This window comes from Eleutherodactylus coqui, chromosome 3 (genome assembly GCF_035609145.1).
Source record: "Eleutherodactylus coqui strain aEleCoq1 chromosome 3, aEleCoq1.hap1, whole genome shotgun sequence".
NCBI lineage: Eukaryota > Metazoa > Chordata > Amphibia > Anura > Eleutherodactylidae > Eleutherodactylus > Eleutherodactylus coqui.
In genome coordinates, this window is record NC_089839.1 from 215030636 (window position 1) to 215043940 (window position 13305).

The window sequence follows — 13305 nt, forward strand, 5'->3', positions numbered from 1 at the left end:
ATAAGAGAACCTTCTTTAGGCCAAGAATGGTACCCTTCACAAAGTAGTATCTTTACAATGCTCAGGCATAGTATGTACCAGTAAATAACACTTCCATCCATGGGAGGAATAAGTCCATCATGCGACAGTCTGCATAGCCTGACTTTACATTCCCAGGAGTTTGAGTGGTCATCATCTACCATAAACCAGGGTTTTGCCGCAGTAAACGATATAAAAAGCAATGTGTGTGAGAATTGCCTAAGCGTATGTTTCCACACATGGAAAATGGTGCAGGTTGTCCACAGCAGACAATTCACCCCAAGTTCCGTATCAAAACCACAATGGAAAAAAATTACCAAATCCGCGCCGTTGGTGAAGGTTTTTGATGCAGGTTTTTAATGCGTATCCGCAGCAGATTTCAGTCTTCCAATTCACGTAGAATTTTGGGTGGATTGTTCGATGCAAACAAGAGCTGTTTTCCACTACTTGGGAACATACCATAAGGTCAGTTTCACACGGGCGATAAAATGGCGCGATACAAGAGTTCATGAAAACACTGAAGTATGAAATCCATGCTTTTCAATTGTTTCGTTCACATTTGCAATATCTTCACACCATGCGAAGTTGCATGGTAAAAAAATTGCTGCATTTTGCTCTTTTTTATTGCCCATGTTTCCCTATGGAGCCTTCGTTTTATTGCATCGCACGCACGAACTTACAAGTGGCAGCGATGCTTTTGTGGAAAAAAGAATCGCTAATGCTCAGACATCTCATGAGCAAAACTGCAATCGCCCTTGTAAAACTAGCCTAAGGGGTATAGGGATGGGGGGACTAAGCTGAACTTTTGTACCCACGCCCATGAGCCTCTAGCTCCGCCCCAGGTCCTATCACTTTCGTCACAGGCCTCAACACGACCCCATTTACAATCATTAGGTGTGATGGCACATGCCCAAAGTCATCGTGTAGTCTTAGCCTTAAGCAGTCATATACAGTCACTTCTTGATGTCTGTTTGTTGGCAGGAGGAAAGCTGGGAAAGAGTAAGGATCTGTGCGACTATGCAAAGGGCCAAATAATGATTGCTAGATTACTCGGTCAGGGCATCTCCAAAATGGCAGGTCTTTTTGGGTGTCCCTGGTGTACAATGGATAGAACCCACCAAACGTTGGCCATTGAAGGGCAAACAGTGAACATGTAATGGGCAACCAGGGCTCATTGATGCACAAAGGCTAGCCCATCTGGTCTGATCCCACCAAAGAGCTATTGTACTGCAAATTGTTGAGATAGTTAGGGTCCATTTACATGGGACTACTGTCGGGCAAACGATGCCTGACACTCGTCCCTGTGTGTCCGCACTCCAGTGCTGTCACACGGGAGCTACTAATGCTAGCTCGCTCACGGAGCAGCCAGCAGGGGGCGGGGCAGTGCAGAAGATTTCTCTCTTGTTGCTCCCCCGCCGCCCTCCATTGACATAACATAACAGACTTTCACTTTTTGCCTGACAGTCGTTACGTGTAAATGGACCTTTACTGTGAGCAGTAAGAAAAAAGGTGTTGAACATACACAAAAAAAGCCACTACATTATTTCCCAATGGACTGTAATGCTGGATTTGCAGTTAGATGAAAATTAAAACAATATAGCATACATTTAGTTAAAAATTCTCTTTAATGAGATGATCAGTATGAAAGTGTGTTATGAAACTATCCAAGGCCTCCTGTGAAAAGTACTTCTCTGCCTCGCCTCAGAAGAACACCCTCTGCTCCAGTACATCAAATGGACTCATTCTTTAAAAGCCATGTTCCAGGTTCTACTCATACCGTACTATTCCTAGTGCAGCCCTGAGCCCAGAAAAACATATATATTAAACATTTGTGCTGCGCAAACCTAAGCATTCGATCCGTTTAGGATAGAACCTGAATACCTCGGGTGGTTTGTCTTGGCTGAACCCACTAGAAGAGAAAAAAGGAAAAAGACGGAACAATAAGGAGAAGTCAAAAGAAGCAAATACAGGGAAAAAGAAGGAAACTTTTTTCTTTCATTCTTTTTCCTTCGTTTCTTCCTATTAACTAACTTTTCATTAACCTCTTATTACCACCCCATAGACTGTTTACGTTCCGCTTTAGTAGGCTTTAATTTCAAGGTCCATAAAAACACTCTGGCTCTGGGGATTAAAGCCACGTGGGCTGTGGATATAGCTAACTGACAACCTGGAGCGGTCATGGGGGGCCACGGGAAGCACCCCCTCACACGATCGCCATATCCTTCCCTGGACCTGACATCACCTTCTGTACAGAAAGGCTTGCACCCCGGGAAATTTAAAATGCCTCTGCTCCCTGCTAGATTGTGTAGCCGGGAGAAGAGAGATATCACCGCATACAGCGGCTTCCAGTCACATGATCGCTGGTATCATTTAAAGTAAAAGTAGAAGAGTGTGAGAACAGCACCCAGGCCAATGTTAGGGATAAAAAAGATGATGCTTAATTGAAGGAGAAGGGCAATCACCCAGTGCACAGCGGACAGACCCTAAAGGCAAAAGGGAAAAGACTGCCACACACCCTCAGACCTTAGAAACCATAACTGTTGTCTATCGACATTCCCAAATGTCCTATGGACAAAATGTGGCTGTATCATGATGCTGTAATTGATCACGTGACGCCCATATGTATCATGACATGACTATTTACGTGCTCCAAGTACCAGCCCATTGACGTCCAGAATTGCTAGTATGGTATTTAAAGCTTGAAATAGGGAGTTACGGAAGGCCCTTTGTTTTGTGCACGGTTGTGCATAGAGATATAGGATTAGGGCCATAACGGATAGGTTTCTGAAAACAGGACTAACTGGGGTATCCATTTTGGGGTGCAAATCCTCATTTTCATGTGCACTATAGAAACAAATCCTGTCTTTAAAATGACATACATTTGCAAAAACATGAAATTTTTTTTTTCTTCTCTAAATTGCATGAATTCCTGAAAAGAAACTGTGGGGTCAAAATACTCCTGACAGCCCTCAGTGAATACATTAAAATATGTATTTTTTTAAAAGGGGTCATTGGTGGGGGTATCTATCATTCTGACACCCATGAGCCTTTGCAATCTTGGCTTGGTGCAGGAAAACAAAGTGTTCCTCAAAATGTTTATAATTAATGTTAAATTTGTTTGTCTACTAAATGGTTAAAAAATGGAAAACGAAAGATGGAAATATATATCTCATAAAAATTTGTACAGTATGTTTGCCCATATTTGACATATTGCTGTTAAAAATGTGAAAAAAATGACATTTTTTTCAAAATCTTCCCAATTTTGACACTTTCAATAACTGTGCACAAATTCTGTCTATTTTTCCACCTAAATGAAGCACAATATGTGGTGAAAAAAGAATGTCAGAATCACTTGGATATGAATGGTTATTCTAAGTGACAAATGTCAGATTTCCATAATTTGGCCGACATTAAGGCGCAAACAGGCTTGGTCACTAAGGCCACCTGTCCATTGCTAAGGCGGAAACTCACTAGCGATATTCCACCGCGGGGGAGGGGGAGGGAGCACTGACAGGTCTCTGAGATGAGTCTACCTAATAGATAGGCTCATCGCGGAGAATCGCGGCAATTGTAGCATGCCACTATTTAAATCCCGCGAGCGGAGAATCACTATGATTCATCACTCATTGACGCCAGCGCTGCGCTTTCCATAGGAACCCTAGGGAAAGCTTTAAAGAGCATGATCCGCGGGCAATAAACCACCCATGGATCATTGCCAGTGGACAGGCAGCCTAAGGGGTTTAATGCCTGTATCACATTGGAAATGGAATGTCCCATCATCTGGAGCCAACTATCATACATCGATTGAACTTCGATAATTTACTTCGCCATGAGCACGTTGGCCAGTGTTCAGTCTCACAAGATAATATCTCGCACCTCACAACTTATACAAGTGTGGGTGTTCCCAAGCTGTCATCTCAGATAACACCACTTCATAATCAATTTATATACGACCGTGTTTCCCCTAAAATAAGACCCTGTCTTATTTTCAGGGGATGTTTTATACTTACCTATCAGGCACCGCCCAGGTCCCTCCTGTTGGTCTCCACAGCTCCTTCAGGCTTCTGTGCAGTTCTCAGCTGCTGACAAAATATTGCTTGCTGGTAACGGGTTTTGAAAACCCCTGCTTACAGCCAGCGATTGCTGTAATTGGTTTTCGAGCACGTCAGCTCAGCCAATCACTCCAGTGCGCGATGAACCAATCACAACCAATCAATGCAATGGCTGTCATTGGTTCTTTGAACACCGCAGTGATTGGCTGAGCCATGGCACTCGAGAACCAATCAAAGCAATCACTTGCTCGAGGCAAGGTTTTCAAATCCTGTTACCAGCAAGCCTGTAGGAACTGTGGAGACCAGCGGGAGGGACCCGGATAGCGGGTAGTATATTTAGGGCTTATTTTTTTTCGGTAGGGCTCATATTTCAAGCTTCTCCTCTGAAAATCAGGGTAGAGGTTATTTTAGGGATAGGTCTTATTTTCAAGGAAACATGGTACTATCCCATGACTTTCAGCATATCAGAGTAAAACACTAGAAAGCATCCCTGAGCTGCGACACATAAATATGACAAAAACATGGGAAACTTCAAAATCACATTCTGTGGCGTCTGCGTCTTCTAAGCGAGTCCTCTTCAGATTTTCGATGGACTGCTTTGCAGGTTTGGCTTCAGGTAAGTCTGAATACTGGATTTGCCTGTACAAAAATAAAACAGGTATATTATCAACACCACAATATTTTTATCTACTTTAGCCACAAAATGCAACAGAATCATTTTTGAACGTTTTTTAAGACCTAAAAGTCAGGAAGGTAAAGCTATAAGATTTTTGCAAATAGCAATGCCACAGGGTGAAGGCCAGTGTGCCATACCCTCTTGGGTGCTGCTCTCAGTTTAACAGGAAATGATGTAACATGTCTATAAAATTAAATCTAGCACCATCCACTATATATACAAGGAATATATGTACAACCCCTTTAACTTGGCCTGACGATCACAACTTATCTCCTATCCACAGGACAGGGCATAACTTGCTGATCAATAGGAGTCTCGCCGCTGAGACGCTCACCCATCTCAAGAATCGGGGGCCCATGTCCCCCTCTGCCTGTCACTGCGGAATCGCTTCATGCCGTACAGTGACGCCAGAATGAATGGCCAAGCATAAACAGCCGCTGCTCCATTTATTTCAAAGCGCCTAAAGGAAATACCTGAGTACCTGCTAAGCTATCTCCCGCAGTGCCATTGAAAATGAATTGAGCGGCAGCATGCTAGTACAACCGTCACCTCATTCAGTGTCCTCCTCACTGCGGTGGGTGTAGTAAACCCACAGTAAGGAGGACGGTGGACGCAGGACCCCCCATTGTTGGGATTGTTGGGGGGGGGATCTCAGAAGTGAGAGGCCCACCAATCAAGAAGTCATCCCCTATCCTGTGGACTTTATGATTCTGGTCTTTAAAAGACAGTAGGTCTGGAATGTGAGCAATCATCTCACTCAGAGCTCACCTTCTAGTTCTCAGGGTTTTTCTGAGCCCATTCCAGCAGGCTATGATACACATACATCATACATCCCAAGGGCGGATAACAACTGTTCATCTGTGAAATCAGAAGCATCAACCAGTAGAACTGCACCTTACTACAAATAGAAAAAGGAAATGTTTTACAGTTGAGTAAATTTAAGTTTCTCTTAATTTCAGTCTATTAATATCAATAGGATGAAACTCTAGTCTCTGCACTTCAGGTGCCAACCTGCACCAAACCTTGTGGCTACTCACCAGAGCTCAGCCAGGAGGCCCAGGCAAGCTGTAGTGACCACGTCCAGCTGTTTACCTGATAGGTACCCATGTTGTAAGAAGTCACCAGCATTTGTGACTATTCCATGTAAAGCATACAGGTCACAAAGCCGCTTCAGAACGGCTTCAACGTCAGGCTGATCGGAGAGTCAATTCAGAGCCGAGATGAAAATCTTAACTGATAAGAAGTGTGAATGAGCCTAAAAGACACATAATCACATTGGCTGGATGCACTCAATGGGAAACCTAATGTATTGTGTTCACCGTGTGTACATAACTCACTAAGGCCTCGGTCACACGACCGTTTTTGGTCCAATCTGCAGATCTACAGACCAAATGCATCCCAATGGGATCGGTCACATGTCCGCTTTTTATGCGGATGTGCGATCAATTATAGGACACAACGATTCGCAGAACGCGCCTATCTGCGTTCTGCGCATCGCTGTGTTCTATATATGCTCTCAATGGGGCCGGCTGCATCAGCGCCGACCCCATTGAGAACATATACTTAAAGCAGCGAGTACGGGATGAATTTTCAGGAAGGGCTTAAAAATATAAGCCCTTCCCTGAAAAACATTCTAAAATGTGTAAAAATTAAAAAAAAGGATACTCGCCTTTTCCCTGCAGCCGCAGTTCAGCTGCAGGGAAAAGGCAAGTATCAGCAGGATATTTGCACCTCAGAAAGAGGGGAGCAAATACACCGCCTCATACTATGATTCAATGTATGAAGGCAGATTAGCTATAACCCGTCTCTCGCTTTACAGATGACGGCCGATTGTCCACCTGGAGGTTAGAACCCTGATGGCTTTCTATACTCCTCCCCCCTCCCTTGCAGTCTAAACAGGCCTGGAAGGCTGAGGGGGAGAGGCTTGATTTTTGGTGCTGTAAGTGAAACACGCATGGAGAGAAGAAGGTTCCACCCCCTCCCTGCACACCATCCAGAGCCCCAGCTGCATCACGGTCTACCAGGCCTAGAAGCCATGGACTCAATCTGAGCCCCATCAGAAGGCAGCACCACTGTTGGGTCGTGCAGCATCCGGAGCCCCGCCTATGACACGGCCTAAGCAGGCCTAGGAGCCAAGGGTTTGATTTGAGCCCACCCTGCCTGCCTGCCTGGAGGCAAGGCCAGTAGCACTCACAGCTGGGAGCAAGGGCCAGGCCGGATACCTAGAGGATTCACGCAGGGAGGGGGGCAATTTTCACCCAAACACCATCAGTTGGCAGTCCTGCCCCCAGTTGCTGCCTACACCAGCCTACAGCCGGAGTCTCGAGTTAAGCTTAGGCTGGAGGCGGCTCCATCTTCAAGTAGCCGCATGGGCAGAGGGAGGTCCCTAGTTGAACCCTCTAGGGTTCTAGAGGCCAGGGGCTCGCTAGAGCGTAACCCGACTGGACTGAGAGGGGATGGTGAAGGATAGTGCAGGGATGAGGGGTAATTGCACCCCTTCCCTGCATACTAATGGGACCCCAGATATTGCCCCCTGCCCCGAAGGTACATCATCGCTGCACTGATGGGGGAGGGAAGAGCGTGCCAGCAACTACAGTCATCTGCGCAGTGGTGGATGGATCCAAGGGGGAAGGTGAGAAGGGGAAAAGAAGTGGAGGTACGATGGTGCAATATTCACCTACTGTCGTCTACTCATGTATCGTAATCCTCTTCCCTTCAGCTCCCCCAGCCACCAGCAGGATCACTGCTTCAGTGACATCGCATTGACAGATCACTGGAATTGGGGGTAGGAGTCCGGAACATTCAGATGACCCCATTATTGCTGGCGGGAAGCAGAGTCATTAGTGATGCTCTGGTCCATTTTGTATTCTTAGAGGAGTGGGTAACAGTGTGTTTGGCAGCACTTTTTGACCCTTTCCCACTTGTTAGCCAATCCCCAATGCCTAGCTAGAAGAGAAGAAGAAAAATTTTTTTAAAAAAGAAGACCTGCAGAGCAAGAGGTCTGCCTCCTTCAGACACTAAGCTAAAACTGATTTAGCCAATGGATAATGGCGATCGCATAAAAGTAAACAAAAAGGGAAATAAACCACTCACCTCAATCCTCCATGATGTCCCACAATGTTGGGCACATGCGCAGAAGGCCGGAGAGCCTGGGAGAATTAAAAACTCCCTGCTCCCAGCTAGCATGAGTGGCAGAGAGCAAAAAGATGTCACTGAGCGCCGTGGTATGCAGTCCCTGGTCACATGATCACTGTTATCCATTAGATATCCATCATGTAAAGTAAAAAAAAAAAAGTTTGTTTCATCTCCCCTCAAGATCATATCCATGAGTGGAGATGAAATTATGTACCTAAGGCCCCCCGATTTATCCACGGACCTTACCGCAGCTTCTGCACATGCGCCTGTCGTCAAACTGTCGGACAGATGTATTAAAGCTGCAGATTGCTGCAGTAATTTAAAGTCTCCTTGCTCTTGGCTACTAAAGGTGACCAAGAACCTGCTGCAGTGACTGAGAGCCATGGTGAGTGATACCTGATCCCATTGGATAACGACGATCACATAAAAGTTTAAAAAAGTTGAAGTTTAAAGGGGTTGTCTCGAGGAAGAAGTGAATTTTTTTTTTGCCCAGTCCCCCTAATTAAGCATACATTACTAAGCCTCCCTGTAAATGACTTTTCTAGCTGGTTTCTACTTACAGTTCCAGCGTTTCAGCAACTTATAAAAAGTTTCCCAAGATGGCCACCGGCTCTTTTCCCATCGCTTGCTGTAGCCCGACGTGCGCGCTCCTGAGACGCTACCAGCTGTGTCTCCCTGACAACCAGACGCCCCGCAGCCGCCGACCGGACCCCTGGATTGAACGCGGCCGACCAGTCACCCACCGCCAGGCAGCAGGTAACCGGCGCAGCCCCCCCCCGGCAAAGCGACAGCCCCCCATCACAGCGGCAGCCCCCCCATCACAGCGGCGGCCCCCCCCCGGCACAGCGGCGGCCCCCCCCGGCACAGCGGCGGCCCCCCCATCACAGCGGCGCCCGCCCCCCCCGGCTCATCACTTACCTGGGCGGTGGGACAGCTGGGCGGCTTCTCGGGACAGCTGGGCGGCTCTGCACCTTCCTCTAACAGAGGATGCTACAGAATGGCCGCTCCAGCACGCTCCCGAGCAGTGACAGCTCGTCTGCGCATGCGCAGAAGAGCTGTAGCGGGGAGCACACTGAAGCGGCTCGTGCTGAAAGGAGAAGACTGGACTGCGCAAGCGCGTCTAAAAAAGCAAGCTGCCAGCGAATTTAGACGGAACCATGGAGACGAGGACGCTAGCAACAGAGAGGTAAGTGAATAACTTCTGTATGGCTCATATTTAATGCACGATGTATATTACAAAGTGCATTAATATGGCCAAACAGAAGTGTATAACCCCACTTGATTTCGCGAGACAACCCCTTTAATTTTTCCTGAATGGTGAGGAGATGAAACGCTTTACCAGAGCCCTCCGCATTTGAACCCTGACGTGATAATCCTTCACGGACCTTTCCCGACTTCTGTGCATGCGCCTGCCAGCAGAATGACTGAAACATGCGCAGGAGCCAGCGAGGCTTAGGAAATTTAAAATTCTCGTGCTTCCGACTATCAAAGACAGACCATAGCCTGGAGCAGTGACCGGTGGCCTCGTTGAGCGGTCCCCTGTTACATGATAAAAACTTAGCGATCTACCTTAGACTGGTCTCACACGACCAGATAGAAATTGCGGATTCTGTATGTCTTTGATCCGCGGCAATACGCAGATGAATCAAATGCATTGGCCGGTCGATACTATGTAAAACAGAACGGATATTTGCAACATAGAACCCGTTGTGCTCTATGGTCGTGGATATACCTGCAGCCCATTCGTAATTACATTGTGTACGGGCTGCCGTTACCTATGTGATCACTAAGTAAGGGCCTGGGAAATATAAACAAAAAAAGGTGTACTGTGCATGAGTACTGTGTACTGTGAGTATGCAGTTATGTGCAGTATATTACGCGGCCGTACGCAGGGACACAGCTGGCCTCACAACCGGCATCCGCTGCGGGCCTCCACAAGCGGATTCCACATACGGCCGTGTGAGCCCGGCATTATTCAGATCGCTACCTGTAATGCATAATCTATAGAGATGAGCGAGCACCAAAATGCTCGGGTGCTCATTACTCGGGACGAAGTTATCGCGATGCTCGAGGGTTCGTTTCGAGTAACGAACCCCATTAAAGTCAATGGGCAACTCGAGCATTTTTGTATATCGCCGATGCTCGCTAAGGTTTCCATTTGTGAAAATCGGGGCAATTCAAGAAAGTGATGGGAACGACACAGCAACGGATAGGGCAGCGAGGGGCTACATGTTGGGCTGCATCTCAAGTTCCCAGGTCCCACTATTAAGCCACAATAGCGGCAAGAGTGCCCCCCCCCCCTCCCAACAACTTTTACATCTGAAAAGCCCTCATTAGCAATGCATACCTTAGCTAAGCACCACACTACCTCCAACAAAGCACAATCACTGCCTGCATGACACTCCGCTGCCACTTCTCCTGGGTTACATGCTGCCCAACCCCCCACCCCCTGCACGACCCAGTGTCCACAGCGCACACGAAATTGTCCCTACGCAGCCTTCAGCTGCCCTCATGCCACGCCACACTCATGTCTATTTATAAGTGCGTCTGCCATGAGGAGGAACCGCAGGCACACACTGCAGAGGGTTGGCACGGCTAGGCAGCGACCCTCTTTAAAAGGGGCGGGGCGATAGCCCACAATGCTGTACAGAAGCAATGAGAAATATAATCCTGTACCACCACCATCAGGAGCTGCACACGTGGGCATAGCAATGGGGATCCTATGTGTCAGAACCTGCAACTCTCGGGGCCGCCGTGCCCACACCACCGGTCCTGCCACCCGGGTTACAGGAGTGCGGCATAGGGGAGCCCCGGTTCTTGTGATCTCCCCGGGCCGCTGTAAGACTGGTCGCCGCCGGGTTGCTAGGGAGGCAGCTGGTGCTTCTAGTCACTTGACTACCAGGCTGGCTTCCCTAGTAACTGTCTGTGCAGCAAGACTGGGGGGCGTGCCCCCAGCACCTCCCTGATTAGCCCTGCTGCTGTCAGGCTCCCCGCCCCAATCAGCTTCTGGGGCGGGAGCGCTGACAGCATTTAAATATGTGTGTTTTCCTTTCAGCCCTTGCCAGTGTTAGTTTGGTTCTCCAGCTGCACCCGCGTTTATCCTGACTACTCTTTGTGACCCCGGCTTTCCTGACACCTGCTTTTGGACTTGACTACGTTTTTGCCTGACCCCTCCGTACTGCGTACCCTCTTGTTGCCAACCCGGATTGTCTGACCATTCTACCGTTGTTTTGTCTCAGTGTCTGTTTGTCTTCCCGTGTCCCGCTTCCCTAGTGAGGGTAGGGACCGCCGCCCAGTTGTCGCCCTGGGGGTTAGCCCAGGGGGGCAAGTAGGCAGGGACAGGGGTTGCGGGATATCTCAGGGACCCCCATATCCCGGACACTGTCCTGACACTATGTACCACACACTATTCATTCTGTCAAGGTGTCTGCATGCCCCAGTCAGACCGCGGTTTTTTATAAATAGTCACAGGCAGGTACAACTCCGCAATGGGAATTCCGTGTGCACCCAAAGCATGGGTGGCTCCCTGGAACCCACCGGCTGTACATTAATGTATCCCATTGCAGTGCCCAGCACAGCTGAGGTAAGGTCCGATTGAATGCAGGTGGGCTTCGGCCCACACTGCATGCCCCAGTCAGACTGGGGTTCTTTAGAAGTGGACACATGTAGTTACAACTCCGTGTGGACCGACAGCATGGGTGGGTGCCAGGAAGCCACCGGCGGTACATAAATATATCCCATTGCATTGCCCATCACAGCTGAGGTAATGTCATGTTTAATGCAAATGGGCTTCGGCCCACACTGCATGCCCCAGTCAGACTGGGGCTCTTTAGAAGTGGACACATGTAGTTACAACTCCATGTGGACCCATGGCATGGGTGGCTCCCTGGAACCCACCGGCGGTACATAAATATATCCCATTGCAGTGCCCAATCCAGCTGATGTAACGTCAGCTGTAATGCAGGTGGGCAAAAAATTAATTGGATTACACTGTAGGCGAGGGCCCCCAAAAATTGGTGTACCAACAGTACTAATGTACCTCAGAAAAATTGCCCAACCAAGAGGGCAGGTGAAACCCATTAATCGCTTTGGTTAATGTGGCTTAATTGGTAACTAGGCCTGGAGGCAGCCCAGTTAAAGTAAAAATTGGTTCAGGTGCAAGTTTCAACGCTTTAATGAGCATTGAAACGTATAAAAATTGTTTAGAAATATTATATGACTGAGCCTTGTGGGCCTAAGAAAAATTGCCTGTTCGGCGTGTTTATGTGAGGTTTCAGGAGGAGGAGCAGGAGGAGGAGGAATATTATACACAGATTGATGAAGCAAAAATGTCCCCGTTTTGGATGGTGATAGAGAACGATGCTTCCATCCGCGGGTGCAGCCTACGTATTGCTTAGGTATCGCTGCTGTCCGCTGGTGAAGAAGAGAAGTCGGGGGAAATCCAGGCTTTGTTCATCTTGATGAGTGTAAGCCTGTCGGCACTGTCGGTTGACAGGCGGGTACGCTTATCTGTGATGATTCCCCCAGCCGCACTAAACACCCTCTCCGACAAGACGCTAGCTGCAGGACAATCAAGCACCTCCAGGGCATACAGCGCAAGTTCAGGCCACGTGTCCAGCTTCGACACCCAGTAGTTGTAGGGGGCAGAGGCGTCACCAAGGATGGTCGTGCGATCGGCTACATACTCCCTCACCATCCTTTTACAGTGCTCCCGCCAACTCAGCCTTGACTGGGGAGCGGTGACACAGTCTTGTTGGGGAGCCATAAAGCTGGCAAAGGCCTTGGAGAATGTTCCCCTGCCTGCGCTGTACATGCTGCCTGATCTCTGCGCCTCCCCTGCTACCTGGCCCTCGGAACTGCACCTTCTGCCACTAGCGCTGTTGGATGGGAAGTTTACCATCAGTTTGTCCACCAGCGCCCTGTGGTATAGCATCATTCTGGAACCCCTTTCCTCTTCGGGAATGAGAGTGGAAAGGTTCTCCTTATACCGTGGGTCGAGCAGTGTGTACACCCAGTAATCCGTAGTGGCCAGAATGCGTGTAATGCGAGGGTCACGAGAAAGGCATCCTAACATGAAGTCAGCCATGTGTGCCAGGGTACCTGTACGCAGCACATGGCTGTCCTCACTAGGAAGATCACTTTCTGGATCCTCCTCCTCCGGCCACACACGCTGAAAGGATGACAGGCAAGCAGCATGTGTACCCTCAGCAGTGGCCCAAGCTGTCTCTTCCCCCTCCTTCTCATGCTCCTCCCCCTCCTCCTCCTCAATGCGCTGAGATATAGACATGAGGGTGCTCTGACTATCCAGCGACATACTGTCTTCCCACGCCTCAGTTTCCGAGCGCAAAGCATCTGCCTTTATGCTTTGCAGGGAACTTCTCAAGAGGCATAGCAGAGGAATGGTGACGCTAATGATTGCAGCAT